At 45.7% G+C, this 9,430-nt stretch overlaps 1 long non-coding RNA gene across 2 annotated transcripts; it reads left to right on the top strand.

The window, feature by feature from the left end:
- Positions 1 to 5,644, top strand: LOC117707654 (uncharacterized). Of its 2 annotated transcripts, none has more exons than XR_013109778.1 (2): positions 1 to 142; positions 4,921 to 5,644. It is a non-coding gene; the product is annotated as an uncharacterized LOC117707654 (long non-coding RNA). The 2 variants fall into 2 exon arrangements; XR_013109779.1 differs by having other exon boundaries at positions 1 to 181.
- Positions 5,645 to 9,430: the final 3,786 nt, after the last annotated feature.

The raw sequence follows: 9,430 nt of genomic DNA, 5'->3' as shown, positions 1-9,430 counted from the left end.
TCCCTGCTGGAGCAGGGTACGCCCTCGCCAACACAGTCACGTGGCCGCCCAGTCCTCCTCCTCCTCCTCCTCCTCCTCCTCCTCCTCCAGTTACCTGGAATGTCTGGGCGGAGGCCGGAAAGACCTGGAGCTGCGCGCGCAGGTGGTGTGCCCCAGTTACTCTTGTTTGTCTTGAAATAGAGTGAGTGTGTGTGTGTGGGGGGGGGGGGGCGGTGCATTCAACCCTCCTTTTGGTGGGGAGTAAAGTGGGGCTGCAAATACACCCGAAGTGCATACCTAAATCTGCTGTGGGTGGGGACCGAAGCCTTGGCACCCATCCCCGCTGTTGTGGCCAGATCAGAAGGGTCATTGTGTGAGCCATGGCGACTGAGCCTGCCTGTATAATAGGCGCATTATGAAGCTATGCACCTGGCTCCCGCGGAGCCTGGGAGTGAAAAGCTGCTTGCAGAAAGCCGAGAGGAGGCCTTCCGTTGTGTCAAAAGAAGGCTGTACGGGATATCTAATTCCAGTCATTGTGTGGGGGCATCTCAGAGCCCCGGGAGGCCGAAGGGTGCCTGCCAGTCACTTCCCAGCCACTGGGACTTCTCAGGACCAACCCCCCCCCCGCCCATCCTCCCCCGAGGACCTTATAAAACAAAGGGGAAACAGTTTTACTGTGGCCCAGTATCAAAGAAATTGGACGCTAACAGGTTTAGTTCAGAGTCTCTGAGACCAGAAAGGAAGAAAACGCTGGAAGGGCTTCCCCTTAGGGGGCGGGAAGAAGGGGGGGACGACACAGGCACCTCCGAAATTAACCTAACTGGAAAAGGAAGAAAAGTCAGATAATATTCTTTCTGCCATCCCCTAATACCTTAAGGAGTTCAAAGGTTTTCCAAGCCTGGGGCATTGGCAGTTATAATTACACAGTAAAATACCTAAGGTTAATGAGTAACCTCCAAAGGAAGTTACTGCACATAATGACGGCAATTTCTCTGAACTAAATGTTAAAAATAAGGCCTGTAATACTATGCGAAGGAAATGGTGGCAATTGGCAAATGGAACCCCGTTGCTTGGTAACAAAACCTGAGCTATGAGCTTTCTCTCTACCTGCCCGAAAGCGGTGGGAGGGAAGAGCTGGTTCCCTCCTGCAGTCTGAGAAGCAGGCAACCTTGTGCAGACACAGCTGACCGGCCCTGAAACGGGAAGCAGATGTGGCTGGCCCACGACGAATTCCAGAAGAATTTCTAAGCAGTAAAGGAAATCAGGGGAGATCTGGAAGTGAGGCCGGGGAAGTTTAACTAAGTACTCCACAAACAGAACCCTTCAGACAAACCACCACAGCAAAATCTCCCCAGCTTCTCACCTTCTGTCTATGCTAACATAGACTTACAGTTTGAACCAGTGCAACCAAGAATCAGTCAGGGAAAGAATGCAGTTAAGACAACCCAACAGACCAGTGTTCCTTGCAGAAGAAGTTTTGCACACATTGGAGCTCCCCGGTTCTGACTGTGTGTCTGAGAGAGATCCTGGACTCAACTCCTTCAAGCTGATCGAGAATTACCCAGAAATAGCCTACAACAAAGGCATTATTACTTTAAAGTAGCATGGGAGCTATGTAGTGAGAGGCTGGGTGAAGGTGGGTGTTTAAAACCCTGTGTGTTCTACAGCTGCTGTTCTCTGTTCTGCCTCAGTATCTGTATTAGAAGCTTCTGTGAAACTGCGCAGGAGCACAGCTGCATGGTACAGCTCGTGTCCGGCACGCCTGAGACTCTGCGTTCAGTCCTCAGCACCATCTCCAAATGCAGATTTGCTGGGTCTTTGTTCATACAGAAGATTCAGGGCAGGAACCCAGGCACCAACACTTCATACTTTCCATCACACTCGGCTATGGATATATATAATAGAATTGGGGGATTTGTTTTTCAGTATTTTTCTTGACCCGGTCTCTAAGTGGCCCCAGCTGCCCTGTCCACAACCCCACAGAGATCTGCCTGCCTCTACTTCCTGGGTACTGGGATTAGAAGTATGCATCACCATGATTGTGTGTGTGTACGTGTGTGTGTGTGTGTGTGTGTGTGTGTGTGTTAAAGAAAAACTAGGGCCAGCAAGATGGCTCAGCCTGTAAGAGCACTTGCCACACGGTACGAGGCCCTGAGGTTAATCCCTGGAACACAGCTTAAAGGTATAGGACAGAACAGCTTGGCAAAGTTGTCATCTGGCCTCAACCCATGGACACTCAAGTCCACACATCTTACACACACACACACAGTACTACTAATAATAAATAGAAATGTTAAAAGCTAGACTCTAAATGCCCAAATAATTAAATAGGCGTTGAAGGGGAGAGCAGTGGCGGAGACAGCTGGCAGAGTGGCTGGCTGGTCATTTACCATAACATCAGCATCTTCTTTGGCACACAGTATATAAAATACTTGCTGGAAGAGCCTTAGCCAAAACCTCACTCTTGGCTATTTTCATGGGGTTCCTCATCAAGACTCAAGCCTTCTCTGGCCCGGTTTTTCCCTTCACCGTGAGCTCCTTTCCCTTCAACTCTGGTCTACTTAATAGTGATCCTTTTATTTAGCTGTGACTACTAATGGACTAATATTATGGCCAAATAACACAATCTCATCTTTAAGCATGGTAACCTGGAGAAGGATGGGGTGATGAAGCCCCAATTCAACGAAGGGACTTTTGAACAGGAAGATGTCTGAGGTTGACCAGGCTTCCGGGGCTGGAAAAGCCAATTCCTTCCAGTAAGAATCAGAACCCATAGACTCTCCAAATTTAGTGTCACCGTGCACAGGATCTCATACTGGCAGGGCTCCACAGCCAAGGCAAAGAAATTTAAAGGCTCTTTAGGGGCCAGAGAGATGATGTGCAGTTATGAGCACTGGCTGCTCTTCCAGAGGACCCAGGTTCAATCCTCATCACCCACTTGGAAGCTGAAAACTGTAACTCCAGCTTCAGGGAATCTGCCTCCCTCTTATGACCTCCATGGCCACCAGGTGTGTACACATGGCACAGGGACATACATGAAGGCAAAGCATCCATACACATAAAGTAAAATTTTAAAAAATGATAAAAGTCTCCTGAACACGATGTAAATGATTCAGTGCTATAAAAATGTAGTCTCCTGGGGACATGAGCATCCTCCCAAAAAAACTAGAACCAGTTTTGACAAAAGCCACTCCCACATCCCCATCTCCCACACAGGCCACTGGTGGGTTGCTTAGGAAGGCAGATGCATGTTCACCACAGCCTTTCAAAAATAATGTCTAACTTCACACCCATGCCCTGAGCCAGGAGGAGCTTCTGGAACCCTCTCGTAGTACTGATCATTCTTTTTTAACATTTAGAACCCTCCTCACTCCAAACTTGCCTCCAAAGACAGAATACCATAAAGATGGCTTGGAAATCCTGGGTCACCAAGCTGCTTTGAGCTGAGATTGCTCTCCCTAGCTGGAAGCCATGAGAGGTCTGACACTTACATTTCAGTTTACCAGATGTGACCCTTGTGCTCCCATGGGACATGTGAAGAACTCCAGAGACCTCTACTTGACTGATTGTAGTGGCATTGACTTGTCTGCCTCCTGCGTTGGAATATACAATCATTAAAGGCCGGAAGAGGGTTTTACTCACTTTCCAGTGTGAATACCATACACGACTACATAAGAGAATAAGACACAAAGGACAAGTCAGCGACCGTGGATTTAGACACACAATTCATATAGGTCTGGTTGAGTTGTTTACTACTTTGGTGACCTTGGATTGGTAAGGGGTGTGAGTGTGTGTGTGTGTGTGTGTGTTTGGGGTGGTATTTAATTTTAGGCTGTATTTCACTAAGTATCCTGGGAAGGTCTGGAATTGACTACCTAAGTTTAGGGTGGTCTCAACTCACTATCCTCCTGCCTTAGTCTCTCAAGTGCTGAACTTTTTTTTTTTTTTTTGGTTTTTCGAGACAGGGTTTCTCTGTGTAGCCCTGGCTGTCCTGGAACTCACTCTGTAGACCAAGCTGGCCTCGAACTCAGAAATGCTCCTGCCTCTGCCTCCCAAGTGCTGGGATTAAAGGCGTGCGCCACCACCACCCGGCACAAGTGCTGGACTTACCACAATGCCTAGCTAGTAACTTGAGAGTCAGATTTCTCATTTGTAAAACAGTAATAGGAACAGCCCTACCTTCTTGTAGTATGGTTGAGAATCAGAAGTGGTGGCACAAGCCTTTAATCCCAGCACTTGGGAGGCAGAGGCAGGCAGTTTTCTGAGTTCGAGGTCAGCCTGGTCTACAGAGTGAGTTCCAGGACAGCCAGGGCTATACAGAGAAACCCTGTCTCAAAAAACAAACAAACAAACAAAAACAAACAAACAAACAAACAAAAAAGAAAATGTTACAGTGAGAATGACACATTCGTGAGCTAGATATGGTGAAACACAGGTCTATGATTCTAGCCCTCAGGAAGCTCAAGGAGGATATCATGAGTTCAAGGCCAGTGTGAGCTTTATAGTGAGACCCTGAGTCATAAAAAAAACAAATAAAACATGACTCATATTCTTCATAGAATATTCTAACAGCATACACACCTTTACTCCAAAACACCCAGCTGGCTTTAGGCTCTTCATTGTTGATGCCCACCAGACCATCGGGATTAGCTAGTGGTTGAAGTCTCATAGTATTTGATGAGACAGTGAAGGATGTTGTAGCTGTTATGATCAATCAACATGGTTAAATTATGTAAGTCAGAGTATTCATTGGTTTGATGGACTGGATATGTTCAAACCTCTAGACTTTCTGCTAATGAGCTTCAGGGACATTGAACTAAAATTCTACATACGTCATACATACATCAGGAACAAAAAAAGCAGCAGCAAAGAGTTCAGCTTTGACATGAACACTTCCTCGGCTTCTCTTGGACATAATGAAGTGCTGTTTCTGTTTGGTAGAACCTCCATGGTCGGAAGCAGCTATGAGCAAGAGTTCTCAAGAAGCCAGTGTCCAGTCTTCCTGGCTCAGCTCTCTCCCTCAGAACTGACCGGTCTGCTCACCTCAGTAGTGGAGACCACGTATTTACAGTCCTGGGATCACCTGTGAGGTAGCAGCCTTGATCTTCTGCATGACTGTCCAGCTAACGCTCACCGACCCTGGTGGCACACTGAGCCTGACCTGAATGGATGCAAATCCAGATGCTAGCCATCCTGCCAGCTCACCTCTCACAAGCACCTTTACCTCTGCTTCCCACAGACCCTCAGGTTTGACTCTGTACTTTAATATTACACAGGTCTACCCTTGACTCTGTTCGCAACTGTGCCCCTGCCTGGCACCCTTCTGAGTTCTGCCCACACCTCCACTGTGACAGACCCAGAGCTTAGGGGATCACTTTACTGGGAGCTTACCTGTGAATGCAGGATACAACTGTTCCCCCACTAATCTGCCTCTTGTGAGTTAATTCACAGGCACCAGTCATGAACCTCAGAAGATCTTTCTATTTCTGCACCTACATAGCTTATAGCGGGCTTCGACAGCACATATGGATATGACCTGTAAGAGATAAACCGGTTTCATGTAGAAAACCTTACTACTCGGCACATCTACCCACTCGAAGTAGAAATCCTCCAGCACTTTTAGCAAGTGAATTCAAATTAGATTATTAAAGAGCTTGCAAATGGACTGGATTGTGATGTTCTGATAAAATATTAGCTGAAATTAACAACCCCAAAAGGAGACGGTATGCAGGGAGTGTGCTTCCAGGCGGAGTAGAAGTTGTGGGAAAGTGATAATGAAATGTATTTAGGTGTTTTAAAAGAGGTGCATGGGCTGGAGAAATAGCTCAGTTGGTAGAGCACTTGTCCAACATGCACAAATACATGGTCTGAGTCCCCAGCCATAGAGGTCTAGGCTATCATTAGCCACATAGCAAGTTCCAGGCTAGCCTTAGATGAGACCTTGTCTCAAAAGTAAAATAAACAAAAAAGTATCCAGGTCATTAAAATGATATTACCAAGAAACTGCTTTCCATGAAAGTTAGCTGAATGGATATCAGACACAAAGATGACCCATGCATTTATTAAGTGACAATATGCAGTTACAAAACAGTAGATATTGTATTAAATAATTTGCTAAAAATATATGAATGGATGCGGGCTGGAGAGATGGCTCAGTGGTTAAGAGCACTACGGAGGAGTTAGAGAGAAGACTGAAGGAGCTGAAGGGATTTGCTCCATGAGGAGAGCAACAATACCAACCAACCAGAGCTCCCAGAGTCTAAACCACCAGCCTGGGAGCATATAGGGAGGGACCCATGGCTCCAGCTGTATATGTAGGGGAGGATGGCCTTGTTGGGCATAGGTGGGAGAGGAGATCCTTGGTCCCATGAAGGCTGAACACTGAGTGTGGGGGAATTCCAGGGTGGGGAGGTGAGAGTGGGGGGGGTAGGTGGGGGCACATCCTCATAGAAGCAGAAAGAGGGGAGATAGGATAAGGGGTTCCTGGGTGGGGGAGGGGGAGAAATGGGGTAAGGGGATAACATCTGAAATTTAAATAAAATATCCAATTAAAAAAAATTTTAAAAAAAGAGCACCACTGCTCTTTCAGAGGTTCTTAGTTTAATTCCCAGCAACCTTATGGTGGCTCACAACCATCTATAAAGGGATCTGATGCCCTCTTCTGGTGTGTCTGAAGACAGCGACAGTATACGCACATAAAATAAATAAAATTATATATATATATATATATATATACACATATACATATATATATGAATAGATGGATTAATGAATGAATAAATGAATGAAGACAATACAATTTTAATGATGACTGTTGTTCTAGGTGTTAGAAATATGAAATCATTGTCCGTGGGCAGGGTCCAGTTGCATACCTGAATCCTAGCACTCAAAAGGAGAAAGCAGAAGGAGTGCAAATTCAGGGCTATTCAGGGCTACATAGGGAGTTCAAGGCCAGCCTGAACCCTGTCTCTAAACAACACAATAAATTCCTATATTTTCTTATTTTTTGATGTAAAATTTACATTAAAAAAAAAACAAAACCTCAAGCCACTGATCTGGTAGTTTTAAACAGGCTCGTGTTCCAACTAAAATATGACCCCTACTCATTCACCTTTCTGGATAAGTTTCCTTTAACATGGCAGCTCATCTTTCTCCTCCTTTCTCAGCCCTGTGACTTGAGCAGAAGGCATTTTATAGGGACAGTTAGTAACTATCACCCTCTACCAGCTTAGTTACGACCAAAGAAGCCAAACTTAAAAGAAGCATTTTTGATCCAGATGAAGTCACTGGTAATTCTCTCATTATTTTTCTCCATAGCAACACGTATAAAATATGGGGAAAAAATGTTTATTCAAGTCTTTTACTCAATTTCACAACTACTTCAAAAGCTGTTAAGTGTGGTTTACACTTCTTAAAAATTTCAACCTGGAGCTGGGGTTTGTTTTAACACTAGAGGCTAGAGCTTTGTGCCAGTGCGCTGGCTCCCATCAGGCCTGATGAGACACACTGGGAGCTTGGAGTTCCTTTGTTGAACTTTTTTTTTTCTCTCTCTCTCTCTCTCAGGAAAGCCTCTGAAAGCTTTGTGAGGTGTCTCTACACAGGTCCTGTGATAAGTGGACCTTTCATTAGACTTCGACTACAGAGGAATCCCAGGGACTTCTCTCTAATATAATTTAACCCCCTCATTCAAGAACTTGAGAGGTGGAACGTAGTTTAATAGGTAGATTTAGAGGTTCCTGTGCCTCCAGTAATCCTCCTTTCATCAGAACAATGGCTATAATTAATATTTATGATTTGCCTTTCACCTCAGAGGACTTTTACACATTGTTACCACAGAACTCAGGACACTCACTAATGAAGTGCTACTGCAGGGCCCAGAAGAGAGACTTAGAGTCATCTCAGGTTTGCTCCACTGCCATGTGGCCACAAAGGAAGGATGTGGGGCACAGCAACCCTATGCCTGCCTACTCTAAGAAAGAGTCAGGAATGGGAAATCAGTGGGCTCATGCTGTCCCTGCAGCCCCCTGCAGCCCCCATAGCAGAAGCAGGTTTTTATTTTGATGGGCAGTTCTATTGGTTTTGCTTGATGCCTTGAACAGATAGGCAAATTATGGCCCAAGGGCCTCAGCCTCTATCTAGTTTTATGTTATTTTTAAGGTCATTAGTTTGTTTGTTTTGAGACAGGGTCTTTGTATGTAGCCCAGGCTGGCCTGGGATGCTCCATTTCGAATCAGTGTCTGAATGCTGGGTTTACAGGTGTATGAGAACTCCTGGTTCTCAACCTAATCTTATCTTCCACTCTCTCTGTCTCCACCTCAGCCACAGTGTATGTCTCTGATATTTTCAGAGGGTTGGTTAGGCCAAGGAGTGTGACAACGTAACCGAGACTAGCTAGGCCACTCAGAGTATTTTTCACTGCACTTTGTCAGAGTAACTTTGTTGCTGCCTGGGAGCCTAAGACTGAATAAGAGAGGTTCAAGGGTACTGCCAAGCTTTTGTCTTACCGCTCTAGAGTGTCATCAGAAACTCATTGCAGGTGTCCTTGAACTTTCTTGGAGTCAGCACATTGATCTGGACTGACAGGCTACGTAGTTAACAAAGGCCAAGTTCATGTAGCAACACGCACAGAGGAAATGCTCCCCACACCAGGGTTCATCCACAGCAAGTGGCTGGCATCAGTGCAGTATACTTGCTGGACCACAGTAACCCCTACAGCAGTGTTGAAATGGGGGGAGGGGGACAACAGGATGAGAGCAGAGCTGTTGACATCAATCTGAGCAGACCCTGCAGGCAGGGGCAAGCCCACCCTAGTCATGATCAGACCAGGCAGAAAGCAGCTATAGACATTGTGTCATGGTCTTGGTAGCTACATCACATGCTACTGGATAGTAGTTACCAACAATGAAGACAGCAATTTAAATTCCCAGTAGTGACCTACAAAAGTTACATACAGTCTGGCAACTGTCTTGAAGCTACTGCCTACATTGTGCCTGTAGACAGATGTCACAATCCTAGCTTTACAAGGTGAAGTGAGTAAAGCCCGCAGGAACTGCCTCTGAACTAAGACAGTCTTACTGTTCATTTATGGGACACAGATCCTATGTGGCAGATTTTTCATCAAAAACCCAGAAACCACTTGGAAATGGAAACGAAAAGTGGCCTTTGTTGTATTTCCATCTTTTAGAGAGGTGGTTTATAAAGCTACACACACACACACACACACACACACACACACACACACACGCTTGCACGTACACACACATGCACACACACTATGGTAGCTCCTTTAGTCCTAGTAGGTACATCCGCATTCGTGCTCTGCACACAGCTGGATAACACACAATGATTGAAAACCTGTTCCATTTCTTAATCCAACCATGCGAGCCAGCACTTCAGCTGTCATAGATCATCCATTCATCAACGATCCTCCAATAACACTCATATTTGGAGG

Source organism: Arvicanthis niloticus, chromosome 4 (genome assembly GCF_011762505.2).
Source record: "Arvicanthis niloticus isolate mArvNil1 chromosome 4, mArvNil1.pat.X, whole genome shotgun sequence".
Lineage (NCBI taxonomy): Eukaryota > Metazoa > Chordata > Mammalia > Rodentia > Muridae > Arvicanthis > Arvicanthis niloticus.
The sequence above is the reverse complement of the archived record's forward strand: the minus strand, read 5'-3'. Positions and strand labels throughout refer to the sequence as shown.